Genomic DNA, 17,114 nt, shown 5'->3' with positions numbered 1-17,114 from the left:
AAACATGTCTATAATAACATTAACAAAAGTAACATAAAGGGCTTAAATATTATTCAATAATTAATTTGAATGAAAAATTTATTGATAGTGTAAAATCAACATTCAATCATATATTTAAAACCCTAAAAATTTGACACAAGATGATTGAAAAGCTTCTATTGTAAAGAAAGTGAGTGGTGTTTGTAAGGAAAATGTAGGGGAAGGTGCATACAAAATGACAGTTTCTCCAAATCATCATTTAGCCGCCATAATATGTGGGGAAAAGGAATATTCTGTTATATCTTTTTTAATTATTTTACTATATCTATTATTAGCTTGGTCCAAGTGAATCTATATGATAAATAAAGGATCGTCTTAAATTCTATTAAAATCTGGTTCTAATTCTAATTATAAAAACTTGGTATTTTTTCTTAATATTTAAAAATTAAACTAAATTTTAATTTTTAAAATATTATAATACGGTTGCATTTTTATAAAATAAAACAAAAACAATATTATTTTTATTGTTCATAATAATAATTAAATAAAATATTTTTATAAATTTATTAACTTTTAAAATTCAATAAAAAAATTATTAAATAGAAATTAATTTTAGAGATAAAATAATTAGTTATTGATTAAATTATATATTATTTTAAAGAAAAAAATATTGATATTTAAATAATTTTTATTATTAATAAAAATTATAAATTAATATCTAATTTGTTATCTTAATTATCATTTAATCTAGATTTTGAAGTTGGTATACTTAAATATTAATTTATAAATTTTATTAATAATAGAAATTATTTTAAATATTGATAATTTTTTAGTTTATAAAATAATATATAATTTAATTAATATAATAAATATAATAAATAGTTGTTTTTTTATTTTTAAAATTAATTTTATATAATAATTTTTTTATTTTAATGATTGAAAATCACTGGGAGGGTTTGCTTTCACAATAAATAATTAAAATATACTTTGTTAAGAAAAAATAAAAACTCTTTTAACATATTACAAAATTGGAAAAGGCATGAAAGTGTATAAATGTTATAATCTATCTAGTGTGTAAATGGCTCATATGTGAGTGTGAAACCCATTGTTTCCTTATTTCGGTCGAAAACCAAAATACATAAACCGCGAAATTTCCTAAGTAACTTAGAATGTCCGAGTAAGCACCACCTTATGCCACTTTCCACGTAATTTTGCTTTTACATAATTTTTTTTCCTAAAACAATTCTTTTACTTATTAATACGAAGAATCAACACTTTACTGTAATTAAAGAATGTATTAAAATAACACTTTTTGGTACCATAAATACAGAGCAAGGCCCAACATTCTAAACTACTCTCAATGCTAAAAAAATCTTCCCCTTTCTCCCCATTTCGTTTCTTCCCCACACCCTCTTTCTAGTTTTTATTTGCAGAGACTTTTCCATTTTCACATCATCTTACACACTAAATTGATCTTTTTTTTTTCTTCTTCTTCTTCTTCCTCCTTTTCTTCCAGGTACAGAAGAATGGAAACAAATAACTCCACAGGTGATCACAACCCAAAACCAAGTTTTCCCCCACGAAGAAGGGGTCAGATCAAAGCTCAAATATTTGCCAGCTTGGTCAAATTTGTGGTCACTTCTTTCACAAAGGATGAGAAGTACAAGGGTGACAACAATGGTGGTGGCTCTGCAAAATCGACTCCACCACCAAGTGATTACAGCTCCGATACCTAGTCTCAGTTTTCAAATAAACTTTGAATTTAATCATTGAAACTGGACGAGTAAGATATTCTTATTACCCTCGAATTTTAAAGTTCTTCTGATACTTTCACCTTCACAAAAACCAATCTTTTTTTATCTTTTTTTTTCACAAAAAAGAATGGTTTTTGGAAAGTCAAATTTATCAGAAGAACGTTAAAATAACAGGGACTAAAATATCCATCTCGATCATGCTAGGTGGTTAATTTGAAGGTTTATTCTGGAATATGATGAGACTTGGTTCTCTTACAAAGCTTTGGGTAAGAGAAACTATCACCAAATTATAGAAAAAAAAACAAAAAGGCATTCGTGTCTGTTCCTTTTTTATTGCAGACTGAAGCTGCTACTGCTGCCTCTATAACGTTGTCCACGTCTTCTCTCGTACAAATCGAAGATGCTGTGTGATGCGATGAAGTTGCGTGATGAAATCCTGAGAAACCTGTTGTTTTTGTTATGGTTGATCGGGACTTTATGTTACAAGGTTGTTGATTTTGTTGTTATGTTGGTTTGGTTTTGTCTGTATCCTCTAGCTACTGTTTTTAGAGTCATGACTAGAGGGAGGTGTGGTTTGTGATCTTTGTACTTTTTACTTTCAGTTTACTTTGTAATTTTCCTTCAACTACTATCTATGAAAATTCAGTGTTGCTTGTCCAATTATTTTTTCCATGTAGCACATAACCTAAAAAAAAATTACTTGAATTTACAATTTAGTATTAGGACGTCCAAATCTAGCTTCAACTCTCCTATTGCACTGAAAACTAGGTTGAATTTGATTATAAGAAAAGTTAAAATTTTATTGTGTTCTTTTAGATATAAAGGTATTTTAAAACACATCTAATAACTTAAATATTTATGTCTTTTTCCTAAGGAAAATAAAATACAATTTTATATACATGTTTATTTTGTTTAGTTAGTTCTCTTTGGATTCATATTTTTTTTATTCATATTTACTCATAGGCAAGTTAATTCAGCTTCTCAAGCCACCCAAACTAGCACAAAGAAAGAACACATATTAATCTACCACTAAAAACCCCGTACTAGCACAATACCAACCTAGTACAAACTCACTACGAACATATCAAGGAGCAAAAGAACAACAAGCCTTAACCACCAACCCAACTACCAGCCCAACAACCCACAGACACCATCATCCAACAAAATAAATAAACCTGTCACCCTAAACTGTAACAAGCCATTTATATCGAATTCTCTTGAAGTTCTGCAACATCCTTGTTCAAAAGTGGCAAGACGGAGAAGAAGAGAAGCGGTGCACAAAGACCAATTAGAATAGTGGAAAACAAAATCTGATTTCATTCATTTTGCGCATCTGCTGATGCCATATTTTTTATATTACAAAAGGGAAGAAAAAAACTCTAATGGGCTTTGGTAAACAAAAATCAACAAAGCCCAAACTAAGAAAAACCAAAAAGACCAAAAACACTAAAACCCCCCCTCAAGCTGGTGGATGAGTGTTGCAGACACCAAGCTTGGAGAGTAGCTTATGAAACCTTTCTTTGTCAAGTGCTTTTGTAAGAAGGTCTGCAGGTTGGTTTTCAGAGCTGATTGGAAGTAGTTGGAAGAGACCTTGTTGTAGTTTCTCCCTCACCACATGACAATCAATGTCTATGTGTTTAGTTCTTTCATGAAAGCTATTGTTGTGTGCAATGTGACGTGCAAATTGGCTATCACAGAAAAGACTAGCATTGTTGTTGGTTACCACATGAAGATCTTCAAGAAGATAGCTGAGCCATTGTACTTCACAACAGGTAGTTGCAAGAGCTCTATATTCAGCTTCAGAAGAAGATCTTGACACTGTACTTTGCTTCTTGGTTCTCCATGACAGCAATGATTCTCCAAGGTAAATAAGGAATCCAGTGGTGGATCGACGTGTTGTAATGCATGAGGCCCAGTCAGAATCAGAAAAAGCTTTAATCTGAATATTATTATTTTTGGGATAGTAAATACCTTGCGTTGGCGATGCCTTTATATATCTGAGTATCCTCTGAACAGCTTGGTGATGCAATTTTGAAGGTGCTTGAACAAACTGACTTAGGAACTGTACAAAAAAACTGATATCTGGTCTTGTATGAACTAAATATAGTAGCCTTCCAATAATCCTTCGGTATGTACCAATGTCATGCACGGTTGAATTTTGATCTAAAAACTTTTCATTCTTCTTAGTCATGAGTGTGACTGCTGGCTTTGCATTCAACATACCTGCATCAGCTAAAATTTCGAGTGCATATTTCCTTTGACAGATATGGATGCCATTCTTGGTTCTAGCAATTTCTAATCCTAAGAAAAACTTTGAATGACCAAGATCTTTTATTTTAAAAGCCGTATTTAGGGAATTTTTGACATCCTCTATATCTTTCATGTTGTTACCAGCAACTAATATATCATCAACATATATGAGAAGAGCGATAAAGGATGTTCCAGCAGCTTTAATAAAAAGAGAATTATCTGCCTTTGAAAGAGCAAAATTAATACTAAGAAGAAAAGTAGTGAGTTTGTCATACCATTGCTTACTTGCTTGCTTTAACCCATATAAAGATTTGGTTAGGCGACAGATTGGTTGGGTTCTTTTGCTGGTTACACCAGGGGGCAACTCCATATAGACCTCCTCTTGCAAATCACCATGCAAGAATGCATTATTCACATCCAACTGTTCAAGGTGCCAATCCATGGCAGCAGCTACAGCAATGATAGTTCGAACAGTAGTGAGCTTGGCCACAGGTGAATAAGTTTCCATGTAATCTATGCCTTCACGCTGTGTATACCCTTTGGCGACAAGTCTTGCCTTGTACCTCTCAATTTCTCCATCAGCTCTGCGTTTAATCTTATAAACCCACTTACAGCCGATGGGTACTTTGTTAGGAGGAAGATCCATTATTTCCCAAGTTTTGTTGACTTCAAGAGCTTCTATTTCTGCCTTCATGGCTTCTACCCATTCAGGAAACTGTTTTGCTTCTTCATAACTTTGTGGCTCGGTTTGTGAGGATATGGACAAAGAGTAGTTTAGTTGGTTTTCTGAAAGATTTTTGTAGGATAAAACAGAGCTAAGTGGATAACGCACCTTTATATTTTCTTCTACTTTCTTGCTACATGGTGCCATCATGATCTGGTGATGGTAATCCTCCAAGAATGCTGGTGTTTTCCTGATCCTAGTTGAACGTCTCAATTCTTCATGTTGAGTACATCTTTCAGCTTCATTTTGCAGAGGAAGATCATCATATATTTGTCCCGTGAAGTCACTGTTTTCTTGGACAGTTTCCTGCTCATCTCTATCACTTATGTTATAAAAGAAAGTTTCATAGAAAACTAAATTTCTTGATACAAAAATCTCTCTAGAGTTAACATCTAAAACAACATACCCCTTTGTACCTTGTTTAAAGCCAAGGAAAATGCACTTTCGTGCTCTAGGATCAAGCTTGTGTCTGTTTTGTTCAAGAGTAGAAGCAAAACATAAACACCCAAAAATTCTCATATCAGAGATGTCAGGCATACATTCATACATTAGCTCATAAGGACATTTTTTTTGTATAACAGGAGATGGCAAACAATTTATCAAATGCACAGAATGTAAAACAGCATATGACCAAAAAACCTTAGGCAAGTTAGATTGAAACATAAGACAATGTGTGATATTTAGAATATGTTGATGCTTCCTTTCAACAATGGAGTTTTGCTGTGGTGTTTCATTGCAAGATGTTTGATGTAAAATACCATGTAAATCATAAAAATCCTTCCAGCAAAACTCCTTCCCATTATCAGTTCTAATAACTTTTATGCCTTTATTGAATTGATTTCTAACATACATGATAAAATTCTGCAAGAATTCCCCAACATCACTTTTGGTTTTCATTAAGTGAACCCATGTATATCTACTATAAACATCTACTATCGTTAAAAAATATTTGTGTCCGTGAACAGAAGTAACACCAAAAGGGCCCCAAATATCCATATGAACAAGATCAAAAGCATGCTTACTAAAAGTTTTACTAAGGGGAAAAGGCAGTTTATATTGTTTAGCTAAATGACAAGGAATACAAACATTCATATTATCAAAATGCACATCAGAATATTTCTTAGCCAATTTATCCAACACTCTGTTTGAGGGATGACACATTCTACAATGCCAAATGTCAAGTTTATTATCAGATTTGAAAACATCCTTATTGTACATACTGCAAACCCGTCTCCTTTTTCTGTGTGCAAATGATAGAGTCCATTGTGTATTTCAGCTTGACCAATCATCTTCAAAGAATGCTTCTCCTATATCTGACAAATATTATGACAAAAAAACAAGTTGGCATCTCAAGGATGTTGTTAGCTGCTGAACAGAAATTATATTCAATGTAAATTCTGGAATGTACAAGACATTATGTAGAGTTATGTTCTTTGACAAAGTCACGGTACCAGCATACATAACAGTAATAGTATGATTATTGGGTAACTTAACTCTCACAGGTTTTATTTTGTAATAGCTTATAAAGAAAGAGTTGGAGCATGACACATGATCAGTGGCTCCTGTATCAAGAATACAATTACTTATACCTTCCTTATCTGAGTTTTTGCTTGTTTTTGAATATTCTCCTATGGTGTTGTTAATCGCTTTCTCTTTATTCCTGGAATTTTGAATCATATCCACAAGTTGTTGCAGCTGTTCTGTTCCAAAGCTTTTGACAATCTGTTCGTTAAGAGTTTCTTCCTGGGTAGATTTTCCCTTTTCAGCTTCATTTTCTTCATCCTTCTCAAAAGCGTTCGCAACACTTCTTTGTTTTATCCATGGTGGGAAACCATGTTTGGAATAACACTCATCTGCGGTGTGGTTCATCTTGTTGCAGAAAGAACATTGATTTCCATAGTTTTTTCCTCTTCCTCTTCCATAGTTGCGCCACCCATGATTACCGTTGTTGGTTTTGTTGTTTGTTCTTTGTTGATTAGCGCTATTAATCAAGACCTTCGTGTCTGTTCCCATGCTCTCATTCAAATGTCGTTCTTGTTGTAAAACTAAAGAAAAGACGCGATTAATACCTGGTAAAGGTTCTGTTAGCAAGATTTGCGTTTTAACAGTGTTGTATGTTTCCCCAATCCTTTCAAGAAGCACATCACCCGCTCAGAATCCTTATAATTTGCTATAGTTTTTATCATCCCGCAACCACACTTCGTCTTGCACACACATGCTGGCAAAGGGCGTAAAGAATCCAACTCCTCCCACAGAGTTTTGGAATCGGTGTAATAATCTGTGATACTCCTTTCACCTTGCTTGATGGAGTTAATCTCTTGTAAGAGGTCCGAAACACGAAAGTGGTTACTTTTCGCAAATCTTTCTCTAAGGACTTCCCATAGTTCTTTTGCACTATCAATATACACAGTGCTTTGAGCTATCTGCGTTGTTAGACTTCGCGTGATCCATGAGATCACCATAACGTTGCACCTCTCCCACGCTTCGTATTGACTGTCACTACTTGAAGGTTTTGGTATCTCCCCGTTGACAAATTTGAACTTGTTATTTGAAAGTAGGGCAGGCTTCATTGCTCTACTCCAAGAATGGTAGTTGGATCCATCAAGATGCGGTGTGACTAAAACCATCGCTGGACTTTCTCCTGGATGAAGGTAGAATGCATTGCTTGGGTTTTGCTGATCATTCTTGGAGGAAATTTCTTGTGTCGCAGCCATGAGGAAGACGAACCCAAGAAAGGGGAAAAGAAAACGAGGAGAGATTCGTGGGAGGAGAAAGAAAAATTGAGGCAGCGGAGCAGAGCGGGTTATACCCGCTCTGATACCATCTTGAAGTTCTGCAACATCCTTGCTCAAAAGTGGCAAGACGGAGAAGAAGAGAAGCGGTGCACAGAGACCAATTAGAATAGTGGAAAACAAAATCTGATTTCATTCATTCTGCGCATCTGCTGATGCCATATTTTTTATATTACAAAAGGGAAGAAAACAACTCTAATGGGCTTTGGTAAACAAAAATCAACAAAGCCCAAACTAAGAAAAACCAAAAAGACCAAAAACACTAAAAAATTCAAACAAGACAAGGGTGCAAGACACCAATCAGAGAAGGAAAAGCAAGCAGAGGGTATTTTAGAAGTTACCCAGGACCAAGCCTTCAATTGAGCCAAAGTAAAGATTTCTGAATGATCCACCACACCTCCTTTAAAAATAACCTTGTTCCTATGACACTAAATCTCTCTAATCATCGAGATCCACACGCTTCCCAAGATAGAGTTGAAAGACTTTTTAGCATTACAAAATTGCATGAAATGAGCAATAGGATTTATAGGAGCGACCGACGACACTCTTAACCACACGGAACATTGAACCCAAGCGAGCCAAGCAATTCTACAGTCAAAGAGTAAATGACTAGTAGATTCCTCCTTCAACCTGCAAAAGCAACAAACTAAAACGTCAGTCATCACCCCGTATCGTGCCAAGTTGACTTTAGTAGTAATCTTGTTTTCCAACACCCTCCATGCCAGAACCTGGGCCGTAGGTAAAGCCTTAATACTCCAGAAAAATTTATACAAATTTGACAATTCCCCTCACTATATCCCCTTAAAACACCATAGGCAGATTTAACCGAAAAAACAGGAGGCTCACCATCTCTCCAAACCCACAAGTCATCAAAATCTGGAACAAGACTCAACCCTCTAATCTCATCAAAAAGTTGGCCTACCTGAGGCTTCTCCCATTCAAACAAATCTAAAAGTATATATACTCAATTTTATTTTTTACTTATTATGAATGAAATGTAATAGCCATATTTGCTTTTAAAAAAGTGACATAGACTTTAAATTTCACGTCCCATTATATTAAAGTTATATTCGACCGATTTAAATGCGATTTTAAAGCAAACTACAAAAGTCAACAATATTATCGCATATACATAAATGATAAGATATTACTTCAAATAATATGTATGTAAAATAATTAAAATAATTTTTAAACCATGTTCAACAACATATAGAAAAATAAGTCAAGTCATTCATCTACTACTTAATTGTAGAAGGAGAATTTTGCCTTTCGTGACCTTACAACATTGAAATAAAACTGACTGGTGTAAGCATTTATGTGATCTTTACAAAAATATTCAACAAATTGTAAGCTATTCATTACACTACCTAACCATGCAATTTTTGTTTACTTTAGTATCTCCCTCTATAAAGATTAATTTGTTTAAATCTTCTTAACAAAGAAAATAATTAAATTAAATAGAAAGGAATCAAACTAATGGAATGATTCATTGATACATCAATTATAAATAATATATAATATATAAGTTGATGAATTTTTATTTTGTTTTTGGTTTTAAAATATTGAATTAGATTCAAAGTTTATTTCTTAATATGGGGTATTAGAACCATTTGGAATCTATCATAACCGCTATCAAGTCGTTATTGGATCACTCATAAATATATAGTTTCACGCACAAGTTGTTAGGTCTTAACGTGAAAGTTATGTATTAGAGATTTTACATCAACTACAGATAAAAATATTTCATAACATATAAATTAGTATAAACCTCATCTTATAAGTCGATTTTACGATATTAAGTTAGATTTAAAAGTTCATTTCTTAATATGATTTTTTATAAAATAAAAGTTAAAACAAATATTTTGTAAAATTAAAGTGACTAATTATTTTAGTTTCAATGGGAGAAATGAAATTCTTCTCCTAATTTGATTTTTATTCCCTAACTCGCCAAATGAAGCCAAGGAAAAGGTCACTTTCAAGACGCGTAGTATGGATAATATTATTGAAGAATTCAATGTTGCAAATAAATTCAGTTCACATAATAGTTATCATATTTTTCAAAGAGGGAATCTTTTTATAGGAAAGTGTCTTTATCTACGACCCTGAAGGCGTGGAGCTTCTTAATATAGGATTATTATTACTATTAAGACATGTTTTTCCTTAATTCCTATGTCACCTTAGTTGGGGCGTCACTTTAATTATTTATAAATAAATAAAGAAAGAAAGAAAAGAAAAATAAATAAATAGATAGAGGAAGTGCAAGAAAGAAAAGACAAAAAATATGTAAAAGATGAGTTTATATAAAGATTTTTTTGTTTGCAATTAAATAGACAAGTAAAATTATTTTTTACAATTTTTTTATTTATTATTAATAGTATTATTTCATTCATATATTTATTTGTTTTTAATACACTCTTATCTTTATAATAGCTTGGTAAATTCTGCAAACTTAGAATTCGGTTTTGGGAAATCGATTTTTTTACGTCCTCTTAATTAGTAACAATAATATTATTTTTGTTTTTTCAAAATGGAAGAGTTCTGAATTTGATTTCTCAATAACCAAATTCTGACTTTTTGCAACATATATATTTTATGGTGGTAAACAAAGATAAGAGCGTGTTCTTTAGGAGATTTTTATTGGTATCTCTCGTAGTTAGAAAAAAATCAATTACTTTTTACTAGAGAGGTTTTCCATGTACTTATTTTATTTAAGAAAAATATTTTTATTAATTAAAGGAAAAAGTTGTTTAATTAAAAAAGCAATACTAAAAATAATTATAAAAAGGTCCAGGTCATTTATATATTGGTATAATTCTAGAAATTTTCACTTATGTTTCTGTAGTACCGAAAACAAAAATATCTTTACTTTAACATCCCTATTTTTATCCATATTTGTTAATATATTATGCATGCAATATCTAATTAACATATAAACATATAATACTTTCTCATATTTATATCTCAAAAAAATATCACTATTTATAGGGATTTAATATATACACAAAAGTATACAAATAAAATATTTAAAATAAAACATTTGTTCTTCTGGCTATTCACTGAGGAACTCTATCACCTTCAACTCCATTTGTTCCCGTGTAAATTAACACGATTATCACATATTTAAAGAAAACAAACACAAAACAAAACACAGGGTAAACTTGCTATTTTTGAGCATTCTAATATAAATTTGATTTTTAAAAACACACATAATTTATCAAATTCTCATAATTTACACAAAGTCATAAATCACATTTATCATCCACAATATTCCTGTCAGATTTTTACTGACTCACATACTTATACACTCGACTCTACTTTCGGAAGATTCGTGTATTGAAATTAGCATCCAGATACCTGCATATGTTATATTACTCATTGTGAATCCACACAGTCATGCGCATAATCAATCTCAATATTTCATTATTTTATCATCTCATGTGATAGGGTAAATCCATTTGATATGCTCTGATCAGTTCTTTCAAACCTCAGACTCAGTCAAATGAACCTCCTTCGACTCTAACCAACTGAATAACTTCATTTATGTGATTCTATTAGTAGAGTCAGGATCGTTTCATTCACAGGACACTCATAAATCAATACACCTTAATAACAATCTCAACACGGTATTTTCTTTCCTGAAAATACTATGTCTTGATCACACTTTCACCTCATTACATACATCATTTAACACATCAATGCACCATTCAATCATATCATATTTTAAACTTTCTAAACAATCCAAATATATCTCAAAATTCACTTAAACACACAACTAAGTTCCAAATACACTCTCTCTAAATCAATCATCATCTAAAATCAAACAACCACTTCTCATCAAACATCTCATTTAAGTAATTCAACAAAATATTCAAAAATAGCTCAACTCATTTATATTATCATTTAAACATTTTCAATTCTCAATCACAAACACTTTCAACAACTTATTCACCTTAAAATCAATATAAAATATTCAAAATCAACCATTTAAGTCAATATATTACTTTACTCTTCAAAAGAGACAATCCTGCAAGCAAAAATTGGAACCAGTGACCACGCCACCCCATATCTAGATCTTCTAATCTAGGGTTCTATTTTTTTTAAAAAAAACTAGTTTCTCTTACCTGAAGTTTAGTAGATGCTCCCTAAAAGCTCCAAACCACCAAAAGCTCAATGATAGTCTAACCTGCACCACAAAGTTATGATAAAAAATCTAACTATACCATTAGGACCGTGAGCTAACAAAGACTATTTCTGAAGATAAAATCATCACATGCAAGCTTAAACTAAAGACAAACCTAACTCAAAGAAAAAGGAGCTAAGAATGAACTTACTCTATATGAGATTTTGATTGGGCAATCTCATAGATAAACGAGGAGGTCAAAATGATAAACGAGGAGGTCAAAATCTTAGAGAGAAAGGAAAAATGGGACAAAAATGAACGTACTCTATCAAAATTCTGATCGGACAGTCTTGCAGTCTTCGCTGCCAAAAGTCTAATACTCCGATCGTAAATTTAATAATAAAATATTCAGGTGTCATTTTAATTATGCAACTTCTACTCTAAAACTATTTTTCTCGGTCCTTACATTTACCTTTTGAATTCTCTCACATTTTCATTTTACCAAACTATTAATCTCTATTTCCTTTCCTTATCTTCCTTCTCACCTTTTTTTGTTCTTATAAATTATAAGATTAAGGTTATGAAGTATCTCTCATTTTCGGATAAATGTGTTCTTCCTTTTCTTTTAGGATTGAGATGTTTATGTATTTATGTATAACGTAACAAGTTCTACCTAAGCATTTTGAATTATAATTTTCGTGTGTGATAAAATTTAATTATAGTTTCTTGATGTTGAATCCTAGGGCAACCAAATCATAGACATGCCAGACAGCTGGTAGTGACAATACTTGGCAAACATCAATTTTAGTTGTACCGTCTTAGGAAATTTATGTAAAATGTACGATGAATTGACTTCTTAATTATAAATAAAACTATACTTAAATATGCTTTCATTTCTTATAAAATAAATAAGTTTTGAATTTTATTATTGTACTTTTATTCAATTTTATTTACTCTCTTAAAAATTAGTTTTCTTACGCGGTTTGATTAGATCTCTTTCTTCACTTGTTGTCGTCTTAGTTTCGTAACAATTTTATTCAAAAGGTTGTGTTTGTTTGTCTTGAACTCGAGAAGATATACATACTTACATAACTTAAAATCCGAATAACTTAATTAAAGAGATGATATTTTTTTAAATTAAAATCTGAATAACTTAATTTTTTATTTATATATTATTTTTATTTTAATAATAAAATATTCAAATATTATTTTAATTGTATAACTAATTTTTTCAATCCTTACTCTTACTAGCTATATACGGAAATGATATCAAAATAAAATTTCTAAAATATTTATTTTCACGACAAAGTCAAATTCATAAGAAGATAAAATATATTAACATATTCTACTCGTTTTTTTGAATTTTTTTTGAGAATCATGTTTTTTTTTTAAGTTGACCAATGAAACATTTGAAATTGAAATAAACATAGATATTAATATATTCTACTTGCTATCTCTGAATTAAAGAAACTGCTAATCATAGATATTTTTTTTTAAAGTTAACGGGTGATATTTTTCATATACTTATATATATATATATATATATATATATATATTATAAACAAAATTTGATTATTAAGCGGGAAAGCATAACTCGTTGTATCCAACCCATTATAAATTACCTTAAAACGACCTGATTTGATATGGTCTATGAAAAAATAAATAACAACAAAAATAATTTAGGTCAATTTAATATGAGTTGTCGAATCAGACGAGATGAGTCACTAATTAAAAATAATATAAAAACTCTCCAATAATACTTAAATTAAAATAATGTAAAAATTTGCCAATAATTTAGTAAACATCAATCCCAATAATTTCCATTAATTTGGTCCTAACAAATTATCTTTCTCAAGATCTGAATGATAAAAAGGTAAAAAAAATGAAAATAAGACTACCAATGCTTCTCACAAATAAAGAAGAATAAAATTTGTTTTACATTTCAAATATTAAAAAAAAACTACTCTACGATTTTTATTTTTAAAATAGAATATTATATTGTAATAAAATAATAGGTGATCTATTGATCGTAAAGGGGCTTATCGTTGTAGTCACGAGTAAACCTATTGTAGTGTTCGTTTTAGAGGAAAGTTATAAGCCAATTTCTTCCTGCACCATATCACTTTTAATCTGCACCCTATCATCTTTTTTGAAATTTCCAAAATTACTCTTATTTTAAATTTAAAAATCCTAAATAATAAATATAATTCAAAACTAAAAAAATACATTTCAAAACACAAAATTAATAATGCATTTTGAATAAAAAAAAATCGAAACTAAAAAATGTATTCCAAATATTCAAATCCAGAATATTTCTGAAAGTAATTTTTATTCACGTTCTTTTTTTATTTAAGATATTTTTGTCATCTTTTAAATGATTTTTTGCATTTTTAATAACAGATTGAATATAGAATTGATATGGTGTAAGAGAATTTGTCAAGTTATAATTCTATGTTATGAAACCCATTTAAAACAGAAACTGGAAAAAACAATAAAAAAAAATACGAGAAACAAGACCTTTCTTCTCCGTACATAACAAATCGTATACTATTGCATACTAACAAAATACAAAGTAATGTTGCAAAGTTAAGGACACATAACATCAGTGTTTGACATTATTTTTTATTTTTATTGATAATGAAAGCTTAGAGCCGAAATATGAGGGTTCTTGGTAATTTGTAAGAGATAAGAATGAAAAGATAGATGCGACAAAGCTTTCACATCCTCTGCCGTGGGTGTTCAAACAGAAACCAAATTGCCATTTTCTTTTTAATATAAAAGCTATTTAAACACCAAAATACAGTGAGAGAAATCAGACTTTTAAAACTTGTCAACAGAAAAATAAAAGCTTGATAGGTATGTGAAGAGGTAATCACTTTAAGAAGCAACAATAAAGTAGTGTTATTCATTTATTACAATTTTCCCTTTAACAATAAGAACTCGACCTTTTCCCTTTAACAAAATTTTCATTTTATTTCTTATTACGAAATGTTTTATGCCATTACAATTCTTATTTTTCTTGTATATGGAGATATAATTACCATCATTATTATTATATAAGTACTTATAATGTTAATATATATCATCAAGTATTTTCATTTCATGGTCGAATTCTTTACAACAACAGAATATATCTCACAAACCGCAAAATATTTTCAAATAACATGTTTAGTATAACTAATGTACGGAACAATGATTTAATATTAAGATTAATTTAGTAAATCAGATTCAATAATAAAAGTTTACGTTTTACTATAAATGTATCTTCCAAGACAAAGGTACATACATTAATAATATGTATTACTTTAATTATTTATAACTGAGTATTATTGACTTTTTTTTGTTACAAATACTCTCACTGTGACTATGACTGAGGTCGAAGACCAAAATAAATAAATAAAATCAAAAATTGAGATTTAGAAGAAATAAAAAATCAAAATTTAAAAGAACTGAAGAACCAAATATAAAAATCAAAATCAAAATCAAAAACTAAATTTATATAGAAGATACACATAAAGAAATATTCACTCTAAGGTGAAAAAAAACCTCTCACACATACAAAAATAGTACTTATAGTACATACAAAAATTAGTACTTGTATTGTAGTACATTGTGAATGAAGGAACATTTTCTTTTGATGTATTTAATTAATTTGATGCCGACTTTCTATTCTCACATCATTAATTAATTAGACTCTTTACATAATACATTAAACTCAATGACATAACATAAGAGAACATTTTAAATGTCAATGTACAATTCTTTTATACATACGAATACATAAAATAAAACTCGTATTATTTTAGTGTAGAAAAATGTTGTCGGTTATTGTAATTCCCCTAACAAAACCATTTGGAGTGTAGACCAATGCATCAAATGGATATAAAGAGTATGAACACAGTTCAATATTCTAGAATCGAGTGATCACTTTTTCGTGATTTGTTTCTTTTCCGTACAATTTTTTTCTCACATCTTATTCCTTACATGTTATAGTATTCATTAGGGTTGGTTTCTTCTTAAACGAAAGACAAAAACTATAGGATGCAATAGCACTTTGAATTGGTTATTGTATTCAAAGGTTTATCTGGCAACAATGGCTGTCTCCCACCATGGAAGAGTCAACGTCACGAACAGCTACCTAATTGTGCTTCAATGGACGGTGGTGACTTTGAAACCCTTCTCTTTGTTTTTTTCTGAGTTCGTTTTGCAATAAAATATAGCTAACAAACAAGAATTTTTAAAAAAAAATGGTATATATAAGAGATTCACTTGATAAATGAGATATTGTTTTTCTTTTTATAAACTGGTTTTATGGTATTCATAAAAGTCAATTTTATTTTTTTTATGCATTCATTCATATATTGCTTTCATATCTCTCACACTGTGTATACTATAAGAATCTTCACTCTTTGAATTTCCTCTCACCATTGTATATGATGTCAAGAGTGTTACAAAAATTATTACATAAAATTAGGTGGTAACTATTAGGATGTATTATATAATGAAGGATTAAGATAAAATATTTTTATTATTTTAATTTTTTATAAAAAAATTGTAAAAAAATCATTAAATAAAAATTAATTTTAAAGATAAAAAATAATTAATTACTATATTAACTAAATTAGAGACATTTTAAAAACTGAAAAAGAAATTCTAAATTAATTTATATTATTATTAAATAGTTTCTAAATTGGTAACTAATTAACAATCAAAGTTTTTTCTATTAAATTTAGAATCTAAATAATTGATACTTAAAATCTTGAAAATTAATTAAATACCAATTTAGAAACTATTTAACAATAATAAAAATTAATTTAAAAATAAATAAATAAATTAGTCTTTAATTTAATTAATATAATAATTAATTATATTTTGTCTTTAAAATTAGTTTTTATTTATGATTTTTTTTAAGTGATTGTTACGGTAAAATATGAACACAAGCATAAGAGTAGTCTTGGTAGATAATTTATGATTGAACATCCTTAAAAAAATTGTTATTTTTAACGTTGTTTTTCCTTATTTCGTCGTATATTAATTTTGAATTATATCTTTAAATGTAAATTTGAAATGTTCTATCATTAAGTGACAGTGTATAGTCTTTATTTCATCTAATATCATAAGATATAATAGGAATCAATTAACAACACAACACAAGGTTATACCAAATTAATCAATAATATCAAATTCGATAATTAAATCTACAATTGTTTTTAATATTTTTAGGTGTAACTTTGTTCATTATAACCCTCCTATATCCAATTCAAATACAATTGTTTAGTAAAGAAAAATACACGTGTTGCCTCAAAATTATGGTTACAATTAGAGTTAAATTTTAATTAAGGTGCGCAATAAACTAATTGTGTAAAAAAATCTGTGTAAAATAATAATTAGTCACACATACTTTACTTGATTATTTTTATATATCTTTGATTTAATTAAGTTTTTACTATAACAAAAATATATATGTTCCATTCATTTCTACCTGCCACATCCAC

The 17,114-nt window shown here is 29.7% G+C and overlaps 1 pseudogene; it reads right to left on the bottom strand.

The window, feature by feature from the left end:
- Nucleotides 1-5,979: 5,979 nt before the first annotated feature.
- Nucleotides 5,980-7,277, bottom strand: LOC150023016 (uncharacterized; annotated as a pseudogene).
- Nucleotides 7,278-17,114: the final 9,837 nt, after the last annotated feature.

This window comes from Phaseolus vulgaris, chromosome 11, assembly GCF_051622355.1.
Source record: "Phaseolus vulgaris cultivar YP4 chromosome 11, ASM5162235v1, whole genome shotgun sequence".
Taxonomy (NCBI): Eukaryota; Viridiplantae; Streptophyta; class Magnoliopsida; order Fabales; family Fabaceae; genus Phaseolus; species Phaseolus vulgaris.
This window is presented reverse-complemented; position numbering and strand designations above follow the sequence as displayed.